We start from the raw sequence: 13,514 nt of genomic DNA on the forward strand, positions 1-13,514 counted from the left end.
GGTTTGGCACTGGATTATAAGTTATGTGCAAAAGCCCATGAGAAGAGGCAAACCAAGTCTATGTTGACCTAGCGGTTTGACTGCTAGTCCCATCGGTCAGACTATCAAGGGAGTGGCACGCACAAGAGGCTTGCTAGATTTCAAACTTGTGTGGCGTATAGTCCGGTGCCATGTGGCGATAGGGCACCGGAACATGCGCTATACCATTTTTCTCTGAGGCCACTTGCCAGTCACCTAGTAGTTGGACCGCCGTCAGGGGTGGTTGGACCGCCCGATCGAGCTAAGCTCGGGAGCTTAATTGTGTGTTCAAAATGCATTAAAGTATAATTCAATACTTAGCACCAAACTAATTCGGTGATGATTTTGCAGGTGTGGAACCTTAATGGATGATACAAGATTGATCATGTATTTAGGTGATCGAACTATTAGTAAAAACACCAGACTAATGACGGGGGTTTTCAAGTGAGCGTTGGGGGTGGTCTGATAGCTAGCCGTTGGGGGCTGGTGGTCGGACCGCCAACTGGCAGTTTGTTGGTGGAAGGCCACAACAGCCATAACTTGCCCCTCCTCTACAAACAATTGTTTGCTCAGTTTTGAGGGCTCCTTAGCCATTTGTTGGACCTCATACATCCCTCGAGAGCGGAGAAAACCTCCCCACTCTCTATTGACTTGGAACACATTTGTGAGAGATTGTATAGCCTTTAGTGCATCGTTGAGGGGAGTTAGTGATTGTCTCCGCCTCTGATTGATTGATTTGTGAGAGGTTTTTTATCCCACCTCGTAGAGTGCAAAGGGATACTCTAGTGGATTGTTCATGGCTAGTTGGAGTGCTCTTAGGATTGATTCTTGAAGCACCCAAGTTGTGGGTCTAGCTTGCAACGCTAGTCAGCGTGCGAATCACTCACCTAGAGACTCGCCACGATGGGGATTAAGTTGCCGGCAAGCAACCAAACCTTGGGAGAAAAATCATTGTGTTTATCTCTCTTGCCCGGTTCGGTATAAGCCCAACACTTGTATTTATATTCATACTTTGCTTGTGTTGTGCTTATTGCTTGTGTAGCTTTCTAGTTGTAGCTCTCTAGAGTAGTTAGTTGTTCTTATTAGTAGTAACTAGGTGTTAGTTGCTCTCTAGTTTAGTTCTCTATGTGGCTAGTTTAGCTTTCTAGTTGTTCTTGTTAGTAGTAACTAGGATAGAAATCAATAACGGTTACTAGAATTATGTAGGGGCTTGCTTGATTGAACTAGACCTAGCGTTGTAGTTAATATTAGGATCATATTGTGTTCTAACCACTTGCTCTAGTGTTTGTGATTTGTAGAGAGTTTTTTATAGGCTATTCACTATCCCTCTAGCCATCTAGGTCCTTTCAAGTGGTATTAGAGCTAAGTCGTTGTCAACTTTGAGATCTAACAACCTATGGTGTTGAAAGATGGCTACTAATCATGTCGGCAACCACAACATTTTGATGGGAACAGTTATGACTATTGGAAGAAAAGAATGTGTATGCATTTGAGGGCTAGGAACCAGAAGATTTGGGGAGTTGTGGAAGAGCCATTCATTGTGTTGGAAGGATCCCACCCCAAGAGAGGAGGAGAACTTGCAATTGAATGATCAAGCTCTCAATGTGATCTATGGGGCTCTTGATACTAAGGTCTTCGAGTCAATAAAAGACTTGGAGATGGCACATGAGGTTTGGAAGAGACTTGAAGATTCTCATGATGTTTATGATAAACAAGTTGGCATGACTAGGCTATGATACCTTTTACATGAAGCTAGGACAAAAGTGTAAGTGGGTTGGTGGTAGTGTATGGTTCACTCAACGTGCAGGGTGGATCTAAGCCGTTTGTACTTTGGGGCGCTACAAGTGGTATTAGAGCTGATCTTCATGGACATGATTGCGTGTGGGTTAGTGGTACTGGACACACAGTCGCATGAGCCAACAGGGAACATTTCTGGTCATCGTTTGCCCATTGTTGGTGTGTTTTGCCGATGAGGAATTTAGGTCCTTTAGGGGTGTGTATGTGATATCTGACCCAATTTAGATTTGTCCCGTAATGGCCCGTGTGTATATTTATGTGAGATCATGGGGGTTTAGTCTCGCCTTGGTTGTTGAGGGTGGGTAAGAACAACAACATATAAGGCTTCTAGAGTCCACACCACTATCTCTAGGTTAACTCATTATGTGAAACAAGGACAGAAACATAAGTGGGTTGGTGGTAGTGTGTGGTTCACTTGGTGTCTAGAGTGGATCTGAGCTGTTTGAACTCTAGTCCGTTACACACACCAATAGAAGAAGAATAAGGAATCACTCTAGTCAAATCTCTTTAGTTTAGGCTACTTTAGTTGGGAGTTGAGTTGAGTTGAGCTAAGCTAAGGGTTTAGTTTCAAAAGTAATCTCCAGGAGTCTGGTATAGCTCATGTGTCCTAAAAGAAAACTTAACATAGAAGAACATAAACCCCCAAATGCATTAAACAAAATGAGTCCAAGATTCAAATTTCACTATTAACTCCAACTCTATAGAGTTGGCTCCAAACCACAAGTTCATACATGAATCATACTTAATGCACTACTACTACATAATTGTTCACCAGAATACTAGCTAGGTGATACAAGTTGGGCAATATCTCAATATCCCTATGCATATGTGCAAAAATCACATATGATATTATGACGATGTTATATCTAGGATGTTCCATGAGGCTTTCTATATTTGCTCATATCTACTTGCTTTGCACCTCAATCTTTCAAGCTTGATGCTTTTCAAGATAGTTGCAATGTGCACCAACAAGTCATCTAGGAGTATGGCATATATTTTTCATATGACCTACTAGGATTCTAGACCATATTTGACACATCGGTAATCACTCAGTCCACTCCTAATCTTGTCCTAATATTCACCCTAGTGTCTTATTAATATTGAGCAAGATCAAATAATAAATCTAAACACTTCATGTGTTAGCCCCCCTTGATCTTCTAGTTCAAGGTATACTATTTTAGAATAATTGTAAACAACAACCTGTTTATTGTCTCGTCTTCCTTAAGAACACATAACTTCAGGCATGCCATGATATTATATAGGATGCCATTATATATTCGCTAAAAGGCCTTATAGTCTTTGAAATTCAAATTCTCCCAAGTGCATTGACAATGGGGAATCAATATCTGTTATATCTAGGAATAGCTAATGCAATGAGTCCCATAAGACCCTAGGGTGTTTTTGAAACAGATATTCACGTGTAAGAGCTTTCGACACAGGACGTATGACTACTGGCATGTGTGATAGATGGGATGTATGACTGGCATGTGTGACAGATGAGATGTATGACTGCCATATTCTCAAAGCATCCTTTTTGGGATGTATTATGTTCCGTAGATCTACTTCAAGGAACAATTGTTTATCATATCACTAGTACAAATAGTTGTTGTCATTCAAGAGTAAGATCTCTTTGAAGAGCCGGGCTTATCTACATGATATGATATCTATGCGTCTCCTTTAGTTATCAAAAATTCTCGTAATGACATCTTAAAAAATTAGAATTAAATGCAAAGTGTAGAAAAATTTAAAGAATTAATATATTATTTAATTTAGAAAAGTAACTGATGAGGACATCGCCACGCTGGACACACCGACGCCATGGTCTTCCCCAAGTTGCAATTCGTTTCCAACTCAGCTGCCACGTCGTCCTCGGATTCAGCAGACACGTCGTCACTGTTTCGGTCATAACTTCCTCATACGACATCGAAACGGGCCGTTCTTGGATGCGTTGAAAAGGGGACGACGATGCCGTCGTTTTGGATCTGGTCCTAGCTCCAAAAGGTCCGTGGATCATTCTGTGTGACCACGGCAAGGTGCTGCGTCACCTATTTGGGCCAACTTGGCCATGTATCGTGTCGGGCCTTAAGCCCAAGTTGTGGGCGCCCAACCCCTGGCCGTCCCCAGCCCTAGGTCGAGTCTTAGACTATAAACACAGCCGCCGCCGCTGCTACACAATTGGGTTTTGTTTAGAGTTTAGTTTTCCATCAAGAAACTGAATCGTTCATTGTAACTGTGGTGACAAATCCTTTTACAGTGATCCAGGGCCCCCGTTCTTGATCTCCTCCACTGTGTCGATTAGTCCTTTGGAACCGAGTTCTTGAACTCTCTATTGATATTCGCGTCATTCATATTTGCAATTTCAGATTGCGTGTTTTACCTTCTTGCTTGTGCTCTTCGATTCGCTTGCAGGAAAAGCCTTCTTGGCGAGGTCAATCAAGTTGTGCTTGGTTGATAACCAACAGAGCGGTGGTGTAACGGTTGCAGGGTTCGAATCATGTCTGATTTGAAGCCAGATCGCCAATGTCGAGATCTCCACAAATCGAACTTACCGGCTACCTCTCGGAAGATCGGGCCTGTACTCATCAATTGGTATCAGATATTTCAGGTTTACCGCGAGGTATAATCTCGTTTGCCTTAGATTCATATTTGTTCATTACCTAGAGTCCACAAAAAGCCCAAAAATATTTCAATTTCCGTTGTCCTATCGCCCTTTGTGCCTTTGCAATTTCGTTTCAGATTCGTGTTGTTGAGTTTGTGTCCGTGGTCGAGTCTTGTTGCTGGTTTAGGATTGTGTTCGTGGTCGTAGTTCAATCGCCCGTTGCTGTGATTTTGTTTTCCGCCGCTATCCCATCCACCGTTCCCAAACAACAAGTCGAAGCCACCACATTACTCGACTTGCCCCGCTAGCCGCCTTGTGTAACTTCTCGCCGCCGCGCAAACCCTAGATAGGTTGCCAGCCGCTCTTATTTTGCCTGCATCGCAGCCCTCCTTACATCATTAGGCGAATACCTACTGCTGTGATCGGTGTTAGAGTTTCATTGCTACCGAGGATGGATATGTAAGTGCTAGTGATGTTGAAGATGATTTAGCCCTTGCTGCTAACATTGATGCAGATCCCACCGAGGGCGATCATGACAAGGAGGCCATCACCATTGACTCTGTGGCTGCTGCCGCGGACTACCCTAGCCTTCTTGTGCAGCGTGTGTTGAGTAACTAAATCAGCTCGCATTAGTTTTTTCACAGGCTCTTATCATGATACTGTTGATTTTGATGTTGTCCCTATGCAAGCTTGTTCCATTTTGTTAGGTCGACCATGGGAATTTGATAATGATGCTTTACACCATGGTAGAACTAATACATACACTATCATACATAAGGACAAGAAAATTACATTGCTGCCTTTGTCTCCTACGGATATTATTAAACATGCTAATGAGATCAAAAATAAACCTCCAACAGACATTGCTAAAAATAATGGGATTAAGTTAAAAGGAGGTGCTTTTCTTGCTACAACTCCTGCTACTGCTGAGTTATGTGATAATCCTGATGCACCATGTTATACTATGTTTTGTCAACCTTTTATGTCTGGTGCATTACCTGCTGTCACTAACCTTTTGCAGGAGTTCGCTGATGATGGGATGGAGTCGAGGACGACTCCAATTCTACAAGGAGGGGATAATGAGGACATCGCCAAGATGGAGTCGAGGACGACTCCAATTCGAGAAGGGGAGGATGATGAGGACATTGCCACGCTGGACACACCGACGCCATGATCTTCCCCAAGTTGCAATTCGTTTCCAACTCAGCTGCCACGTCGTCCTCGGATTCAGCAGACACGTTGTCACTGTTTCGGTCATAACTTCCTCATACGACATCGAAACGGGCCGTTCTTGAATGCGTTGGAAAGGGGACGACGATGCCATCGTTTTGGATCTGGTCCCAGCTCCAAAAGGTCCATGGATCATTCTGTGTGACCACGGTAAGGTGCTGCGTCACCTATTTGGGCCAACTTGGCCATGTATCGTGTCAGGCCTTAAGCCCAAGTTGTGGGCGCCCAACCCCTGGCCGTCTCCAGCCCTAGGTCGAGTCTTAGACTATAAACACAGCCGCCGCCACTGCTACATAATTGGGTTTTGTTTAGAGTTTAGTTTTTCATCGAGAAACTGAATCATTCATTGTAACTGTGGTGACAAATCCTTTTACAGTGATCCAGGGCCCCCGTTCTTGATCTCCTCCACTGTGTCGATTAGTCCTTTGGAACCGAGTTCTTGAACTCTCTATTGATATTCGCGTCATTCATATTTGCAATTTCAGATTGCGTGTTTTACCTTCTTGCTTGTGCTCTTCGATTCGCTTGCAGGAAAAGCCTTCTTGGCGAGGTCAATCAAGTTGTGCTTGGTTGATAACCAACAGAGTGGTGGTGTAACTGTTGCAGGGTTCGAATCGTGTCTGATTTGAAGCCAGATCGCCAACGTCGAGATCTCCACAAATCGAACTTACCGGCTACCTCTCGGAAGATCGGTAACCAAGTCATGGGATCATGGGTGAGAGGGGTCACGCGCTGCTGCGTGGTAACTTTTTTATTTCCATTTCAATTAGCAAGCATTAAAAAGACTCTTAGCTTCCACCATCCACAACGTCACATGGGTCACCAAACTCTGTGATCTCCATTTCTGTTTCAACATGTAGGCGCATCGCATACTAGGTAGGCGAAATCATGCCATCCACATCGACACGATGTTTTTCCAGCGTTGCGTCTGAATTTCCTTATTAGCGTGCGAACACAAACTAATGACCATATAATGCGTGTTTGGTACACTTCCCTGAGGCTGGACTACTCGGTTCATATAGTTTTCACATGTGTACATCATTTGCAGGGCCCTTTAGATAGGTTAGAAAGGTGCAAGAGATGGCCTTTAGCCAGATGAAAGCTCTAGTTTAGTTTTGGTGAATTGATGAAACCCTAAGTGCTAACCTAGTTTATCAAGTGATCATGAGATAGGTAGCACACTCCAAGTGATGAAGCAAATGAAGATCATATCATGATGATGATGATACCATGATGATGATCAAGTGCTTAGACTTGGAAAGAAGAAAAAGAAAAACAAAAAGCTCAAGGCAAAGGTATAAACCATAGGAGCTATTTTATTTTGGTGATCAAGACACTTAGAGAGTGTGATCACATTTAGGATTGATAGCCATACTATTAAGAGGGGTGAAACTCGTATTGGAATACAGTTATCAAAGTGCCACTAAATGCTCTAACTCATTGCATACGCATTTAGGATCTAGTAGAATGCTAACACCCTTGAAAATGTTTGTGAAAATATGCTAACATATGTGCACAAGGTGATACACTTGGTGGTTGTCACATTTGATCAAGGGTGGTGAAGTTTGGGAGCAAGGGTAAGAAACTCCACCAGCGCCCTAGACAGGAAAAAAGGAGGTCACTGGGAGTGACCGGACGTTGGCCACGGTTGGACCGGCGCGTCCAGTCAGATGTATCACCGAAGACGCTGGCGTCGGTCAAACGACCGAACGCTGGGTCGCTATGCGACCAGACACTGGCAGGGTGCATCCGGTCAATGCTGACGTACGCTGACATGAGGCGCATAGAGGAGACATTGAATGATCGGACGCTGGGTGAGTTTGATCGGGCATGACCGGACGTGTCCGGTCGTGAAAATTCATGTTTGGAACCTTACTGGAAACGACCGGACGCTAGGGTCCAACGTCCAGTGACTTTCTAACTGACGCATCTAGTCAACCGATGACCGTTGAAATCTGATGAACAATATTTGAAGCAGGGGACACATGGCGTGAATCACGTGACCGGACGCTGAAGGCCAGCGTCCGGTCGATTGGACCGGAGCGTCTGGTCACCCCGCGTTGTGCCCAGTGAAAGGGTACAATGGCTCTATTTCGTGGAGGCTTCTATTTAAGCCCCATGGCTGGTTGAAGCTCAAAACTCTTGGCCATTTGCATTGACATAGCAACCTTATGAGCTTAGCCAAAGCCCTCCCACTCATCTCCATCATTAATTCATCATTTTTGTGAGATTGGGAGAGAATCCAAGTGCATTGTGTGAGTGATTGCATCTAGAGGCACTTGGTGTTCGTGTTTTGCTGTGGGTTTCGCTTATTACTCTTGGTGGTTGCCGCCACCTAGATGGTTTGGAGCAGCGAGGATCGTCGAGCGGAGGGTGGTGATTGTCTCTGGCTCCGATCGTGGTGATTGTGAGGGGTTCTTAACCTTTCCCCGGTGAAGCACCAAAAGATACTCTAGTGGATTGCTCATGGCTTGTGTGATCCTCATCTTGTGTTGGTTATGTGGCACCCTATTGAGGGTTTGGTGTGTGAAGCCAATTAGCGTGTGAACCTTTAAGTGAGTGAATTGCCACAACGAGGACTAGCTTGCTGGCAAGCAAGTGAACCTCGATAAAAAATTATTATGTTCATTATTGATTCTGAGGTGATTGGTCTTCATTATTACTCATCCTTGTGATTGATTGGTTCCTTCATCTACGTGGTGGTATAATCTTCTTCATCACTCTCTTTACATAGCCGCAAACTAGTTGTCAAGCTCTTTAGTGTAGCTAGTTGTGAGAGCTTGCATGCTTGGTTGGTGTGTCTTTTTAGTTAGCCTTTGAAAGCACACTAACATAGAGTAGTGTCATAGCTATTATGTGAATAGACACTATCTAAACTAGAATTGTGATAGGTGGCTTGCCTTTTGAGTAGGCTAGCGCAACAATTGCTTCACCTCATAATTGTCTAACCGTTCTGTTAAGTGTTGTTGTAGAAAATTTTAATAGGCTATTCACCCCCCCTCTAGCCATTAGGACCTTTCAAGTAGTATCAGAGCTATGGTCATCGTGATTTGAGGCTTAACAACCTTCGGTGTAAAAATGGCTTAAATCAACAATACCAAGAAGCCATCCCAATTTGATGGCACAAATTATTCTTATTGGAAGTCAAAGATGACCACACATATCAAGTCAATCAATAGAAAGGTGTGGAAGGTGGTAGAAACCAAAATTGAGATTGAGGATCCGAAAAATCCCACCACAGCCGAAGAAGTGCTTCTCCAAAATAATGATATTACTCTAAGTGCCATTCATGATGCAATTGATGAGAGAACATTTGAGCAAATCAAGAATATTGAGATGGCTCATGAGGCTTGGAAGAAGTTGAAAGAATCTTTTGAAGGCACTCAAGTCATGAAGGGTGCAAAGGCATACATTCTCAAAGAAAAGTTTGTAAGCTTCAAGATGAAGGAGGATGAGAGTGTGTCGAAGATGTTTCATAGGCTTCAAGTGCTTATCAATAATCTCAAAGTACTTGGAGAAGAGGTGAAGGACAATGACTTCTCCCATAAGTTCTTGAGATGTTTGCCTTTAAGATTTGGTACATTAGTCACTATTCTAGTGAGGAGTGGTTTGGACACCATGACACCAAACCAAGTGTTGGGAGACATAATGATCGATAATACATATAGAGATGATGATGAGAAGGAAGAAAAGGAGAAGAAAGATGAGAAGAAGAAGAGTGGCATTCAAGGCCACATCATCCAAGGGGAAGGCAAAGTAAGAAACATCAAGTGAAGATGATAGTTCATTTGATGAGATGGATGATGAGAAGATGACTCTCTTTGTCAAGAAATTTGGTAAGTTCATGATGAAGAAAGGGTATCATGCTAGAAGAAATAAGTCTTCATCCAAAAACAAAGAAGAATCAAGAAGGTGCTTCAAGTATGGAAGCAAAGATCATCTTGTTGCTCAATGTCCATACAATAGCGATAATGATGATAATAAGAAGAAGAACAAGAAGGACAAAAAGGAAAAGAAAGAGAAGGATAAGATGACCTTCAAGAAGAAGAAGGTGGTTCATATGTGGTCACTTGGGATAGTGATGCTTCCTCAAGTGATGACGATGATAGTGATGATGACAAGACCACCAAAAAGAAGGTTCTAGCAAGCATTGCTATCAATGAGAAGCCTTCTCTCTTCGACTCTTCATCATGCTTCATGGCTAAGGCCACTAAGGTACAAACTTGCGATGATGAAAGTGATGAAGAACATGACGATGATAATGAAAATGAAAATGAAAATATTAGTGATAGTGATGATGATGAACCTACTAAGGATGAATTAATTGACATGCTAGAAGATGCTAGAGAACACTTTGATACCAAGAGAAGGGAATGCAAGAGCTTGCATAAGGAACTAAAAGCCCTTAAGCAAGCCTTTGATGAGCTCAATGCATCTCATGAGAGGCTAGAGGAAGCCAATAAGAAGCTTAGCAAAGCTCACAAAAAGCTTGAAAAGGCTCATTCCTCTTTGCTTGATGAGCAAAATAAAAAGAAGCATGTTGAAACTTGCAATATAGGTTTAACTTGTGATATAATTGATGAATCATTATCTATGCCTATCATTGTTTCTCCCACTAACCCTTCTTGTAGTACTTCTACTTCTACCTCATCTAGTAGTGATGGTTTCACTTATGATGCCTCACTAATGGTTGAGAATGAGAATCTCAAGAAGGAGGTCAACAAGCTCACTCACACTTTGGCTAAGGCCTATGGTGGTGAGGACCGCTTACTTATGTGCTTGGGTAGCCAAAGAGCTTCTCTCTATAAAGAGAGATTGGGCTATACCCCCAAGAAAGGCAAGACGGCCTTTGCTCCTCACAAGACTAGTTTTGTGAAGAACAATGGTCAATTTTGCATTAGTTGCAAGCAAGTTGGTCATAAAGAGCAAGAGTGCAAAAACAAGAGCAAAAATGCTAATGTATCCTCCATTAAGCTTGATTCTTTCTATATGCTTACTAAGGGTACAAATTGTGTAAAGGCTAAGTTCATTGGTAAACCAGGGATGGGCTCAAAGAAGAAAGTCATTTAGGTACCAAAGAGCTTAGTGACTAACCTTTAAGGACCCAGGCAAGTTTGGGTACCTAAAAAGAATTGATCTTCTTTTGTAGGTCAATTACAAAGCCAGAGAAAGGCATTGGGTTCTTGATAGTGGGTGCACTCAATATATGACCGGTGATGCAAGAATGTTCAACTCAATCAACACCAATGGCAATTATGGTTATGATAGTATCACATTTGGTGACAATGGCAAAGGCAAGGTCAAAGGGCTTGGTAAGATTATAATATCCAATGACATGAGCATATCCAATGTGTTGCTAGTAGAGAGCTTGAACTTTAATTTGCTATTCGTGGCTTAATTGTGTGATCTTGGATCCAAATACATATTTCGGGTAGATGATGTAGAGATCATAAGTGTATATGACTCTAATTTGATCTTCAAAGGTTTTAGATATGAGAATCTATACTTGGTTGATTTCAATTCTAGTGAAGCTAAATTATCTACATTCTTGTTCACTAAGTCTAGCATGGGTTGGTTATGGCATAGAAGGCTTGGTCATGTTGGAATAAAACGATTGAATAGATTGGTTAAGCATGACTTGGTTAGAGGCTTAAAAGATGTTGTGTTTAAAAAGGATAAGCTTTATAGCTCTTGTCAAGCCGGCAAACAAGTTGGAAACACCCATCCTAAGAAAAGCATGATAAGCACTAGTAAATCATTTGAGTTATTGCATATGGATTTATTTGGGCCAACACAATACATTAGCATCGGTGGTAACAAATATGGTTTTGTGATAGTGGATGATTATACTAGATACACATAGGTATTCTTTCTAGTGGATAAAAGTGATGTGTTTGCAATATTTAAATCATTTGTCAAGGGCATTCATAATGAGTTTGAAACAACCATCAAGGGAGTTAGAAGTGACAATGGTAGTGAGTTCAAGAACATTAGAATTAATGAGTTGTGTGATAAATTTGGAATTAAACATCAATTCTCGACCAAGTACTCTCCACAATCAAATAGCCTTGTTGAGAGGAAGAATAGAACACTCATTGATATGGCAAGGTCTATACTTAGTGAGTACAATGTGAGTCAATCTTTTTGGGCCGAAGCTATCAACACGGCATGCTATTGTAGCAATCGCCTCTATTGTCACCCATTGAAAGAGAAGACACCATATGAGCTCTTAAATGGTAGAAAGCCCAATATTACATATTTTCGGGTCTTTGGTTACAAATGCTATATCTTGAAGAAAGGCACTAGATTAGGCAAGTTTGACAAGAAATGTGATGAATGATTCCTACTTGGTTATTCTACTATAAGCAAGGCATATAGAGTTTGGAATTTGGATAGTGGTACTCTTGAGGAAGTTCACGATGTTGAATTTGATGAAACCAATGGTTCATAAGTAGAGAATGAGAACTTGGAAGATGTTAGAGGCATTTAACTTTCAAATACCATGAAGAACATGGATGTTGATGAATTGAGGCCTAGGCAAGTGAATGATGATGAAGATGATCAAGTGTAAGTGCTCTCTAACTCAAATATGCAAGATGATACAAATCAAGTTAGTGCAAGTAGCTCTCATGACAATTAATAAGATCAAGTGGCTAGTACATCATCTCAACCCAATGATCAAGCAAGTACAAGCAATCAAGTTTCAATCCTTCAACCAACCAATATTGCAAGAAATCATCCATTGGACACTATCATTGGTGATATTTCAAGATGTGTACAAACAATATCAAGATTGGCATCATTTTATGAACACTTCTTATTTGTGTTATCCATTGAACCAAAGAAGATAGATGAAGCATTGAAGGATGTTGATTGGGTGAATGCTATGCATGAAGAATTGAATAACTTCACAAGAAATCAAGTATGGGAATTAGTAGAGAGACCAAAGGGACATAATGTGATTGGAACTAAATGGGTCTTTAGAAATAAGCAAGATCAAGATGGGATAGTAGTAAGAAACAAAGCAAGATTAGTAGCACAAGGCTATACACAAGTTGAAGGTCTTGACTTTAGAGAAACATATACCCCGGCTGCTAGATTGGAAGCAATAAGAATCTTGCTAGCCTATGCTTGTGACCACAACATCAAGCTCTATCAAATGGATGTTAAGAGTGCATTTCTCAATGGCTACATCAATGAAGAAGTATATGTTGAGCAACCTCCCAGTTTTGAAGATGACAAGAAGCCCAACCATGTGTATAAGTTGAAGAAGGCATTGTATGGCTTGAAGCAAGCACCTAGAGCATGGTATGAGAGATTGAGGGATTTCCTACTCTCTAAAGAGTTCACAATGGACAAGGTTGATACCACTCTTTTTATTAAGAAGATTAGAAAAGATCTATTTGTTTTGTAAATCTATGTTGATGATATCATATTTGGATCAACCAATCAAGATTTTTGTGATGAGTTTAGAAAGATGATGGCTAATGAGTTTGAGATGTCCATGATTGGAGAGTTGAGTTACTTCTTTGGTCTTCAAATCAAGCAATTGAAGAATGGTATATTTATGAGTCAAGGCAAGTACATCAAGGACATGATCAAGAAGTTTGGCATGAGTGATAGCAAAGTCATTAGCACACCAATGGAAACCAATGGCAACTTGGATAATGATGCAAGTGGAAATATGGTGGATCAAAAATTATATCGGTCTATGATTGGAAGCCTACTTTATGTGACCACATCAAGGCTGAATGTCATATTTAGTGTATGCATGTGTGCAAGATTTCAAGCCTCACCAAGAGAAAGTCATTTGAAGGCTACAAAGAGAATATTGAGGTACTTGAAGTATACACAAATTGTTGGTTTGTGG

This window comes from Miscanthus floridulus, chromosome 1, assembly GCF_019320115.1.
Source record: "Miscanthus floridulus cultivar M001 chromosome 1, ASM1932011v1, whole genome shotgun sequence".
NCBI classification, from domain to species: domain Eukaryota; kingdom Viridiplantae; phylum Streptophyta; class Magnoliopsida; order Poales; family Poaceae; genus Miscanthus; species Miscanthus floridulus.